Source organism: Trematomus bernacchii, unplaced genomic scaffold, assembly GCF_902827165.1.
Source record: "Trematomus bernacchii unplaced genomic scaffold, fTreBer1.1, whole genome shotgun sequence".
Classification (NCBI taxonomy): Eukaryota; Metazoa; Chordata; class Actinopteri; order Perciformes; family Nototheniidae; genus Trematomus; species Trematomus bernacchii.
In genome coordinates, this window is record NW_022987588.1 from 4873281 (window position 1) to 4875998 (window position 2718).

Consider the following 2718-nt stretch of genomic DNA (forward strand, 5'->3'; position numbering starts at 1 on the left):
GTGACAGTCAGGACTTTGTTTGAGAATACCGAGCACCATGTTGTCATCTGGGTGACTCAGGAAACCCTCTGAAGTCTCGGGCGCTGCTTTCTTACAGAAATAATGATGGACGTGACAACTATTTCTCAAATGTTGTGATTTTCATTACATATAAATAGATGTGTTTTTAATGAACATTTCCAACAAATATGACAAAAGACAACATTAACGATAACAAACAGCACTATTCTGGACAATCTGGGCAGAGGAGCTAATAGATCAAATATTCAAATAATAAACATACAATTATCAGGAAAGTTAGGCACCACATCCTTATCATAACATTAGAAGAGACCAAATCATATTTAATTCACTTAAACTAAAGAACACTAGCGCACTTATTAGGGACTATATTCAGCTGTGGATTAATAGACCTGTAATGCGTTGGTTCATATTTGCAACCTGAGGACAGTTTTTAAGGGAATCAAAATTGACATTGACTATGTAGACATCGCCCATGTTCATCGTAACAAAAGATAATATTACCATGTTTAACAATTTGGCATATTTGTACTCCATTATAAAACAACAGGGCTCTCTGGTGGAAATAAGTAAGATGTATCAGACTTTAAAAAAAAAAAAAGAACAGTAAGAAAATCTAAATCAGGCTTTGGTGGACTCTTCCAGTGGTGAAAAACCATCCTTGACATCAATAAAAAGTATCTTGATGCACGTTTGACATTTGTCTGTTTAATATACTTAAACAGCTAAGGGATGTGGATGAATACTTGTGAGACTCTGTATTTCTGGTGATGTCCTTGAAGGAAGTGACAGAAAACATGTGTCTATTCTTAGACTCTTCCACTGTACACTTAGCGGATGGTAATATCAAATTAGGTGTACTGAAAATCTTTTAATCACTTATTATCTTTCTAACAATAACTGTCACCATACTAGTCACAGGTCCGAGCACACGTCTTTCTCTGTGATTTTAATATTTATGATGACGTCATCAAACACATTTAATTTTTTTTGCAGGATTGCTGCAGCAGTCACATTTAAAATGCCTCCCAAATGTGTTTCAAAACGTTGTTTATTATTATAATGCTTTTGTCGTATCAACATAACTCCACTGATGCTGCCAACACATGCAGTCTAAGCTTGGCCTGGAGGTTGAAGCTCCAGTGGCAGAACATTGGATTTCCTCTCAAACAGAACGTCGTCGCTCTCATAGATGATAGATTTGCATTTCTCCTTTGAGTGTGTCTATGACAAATATGTTAAGGAATATGATAAGCTTCTACATCTTAATCTGTATACTTGGTTATGAATATAAGCCGTGTCATATATGTTAATTGTCCAAAGAAAAGGAGACTGTTATGTACCCATAGTAAAGTAAGTTTATTTGACCTAGTTATCCAATCAAGCTGCAACCTGTAAACAAGTTCTGCAGAAGCGGCAGACATCTGTTGAGAAAGAGTCAAGCAGATGTTAGATATTATGTGTTTACGTATAGGCGCTATTTCTATTGCTCTCCCAGTTTTATCATCGCTTTACTTTTTCCTGAACATGGGAACAACAGTCATTGCTGTGATCACACATATTACCCCCTGGACCCTACTCACAGCTTTAGTTATGTGCTGCTGACAACATTTCCCTCTTTCAATCTGGCACTGATGGATATCTCCTGCCTGCCTGTCAGACTGTCAGCCTGATGTAGGTCCTCAGATAAAAAAAGTGTTCCTTCTCTTGTAATAAAAGTGCAAAAATGAATGTGCCAAAGCACCTTAAGGAAGCACTATGTACCTGTATTGTGTACCTGCTCGGTTGGTATTGATTTAGCATGTGTTACTTAATATCTGTAGGGGCCTCCATCAACTCCTCCGGTGTTACAAATAATTGATTATCAGACAGCCAGTGTGCGGATGAGCAATGCAGCAAAGCTGGATGAAATCACCTGTGTACAGAATGTTTTTTTCCACCAGTTCTTGCTTTGAATCTGATATGACAGATGCACACATTTATTCCTTTTTGTCTGAACTACACAGCTGGTTGCATAAGTGTCTGAGAGTATGCGTTGTAGTTTCAACCTGTCGACTCATTTTGATCCAATAACCAGAAAACCTGTTCCTTGTTGTTTCGTGTCTTCACTAATGTGGATTCTAGATGAGAGAGTAGTATTAGAGAAATACATTAATAAGATCTCCTTAAGTGGTCTACCCCTTCAAATGTATATGTTCCTGTTTTCTTTTGATAGCCGAGGGAGTGTGCACTCAATAGGAAGAGAGAAGAGCACAGAGATTTCTACAGAAATAGAGGGATTGCAGAAAATTGTTCCTTTCTGACTAAATTGAATTGTTCACTGGTTTTAGATGTAACTCAACAAGGCATAGAGCTTTTCCATGAACAACAACAATTTTGCGGCTCCATGGTTTGAGTATTTGTATTGGAGAGCTCACTGATCCCAGCAGCCCCTGAATATTTTGGAAAAATTGAAAAAGTACATCTTCACATATTGATAGAAACAGGGTTTTGTTCATGCTTTTCTTTAAAGGGTAAAGACATTACATGTAGACATAATCATAGTCCTCAGGGTATTTTAGACTACATCATCATTGGGCTGCATTTATTTTAGACCACAAATAATCAGTTTGAATATGTATTTTGTTTTTTTCCATACCCAGCAATCTGCCCAGAAGAAATATCCCAAAACCAGCAAAATGGTTGTTCTTAAACACT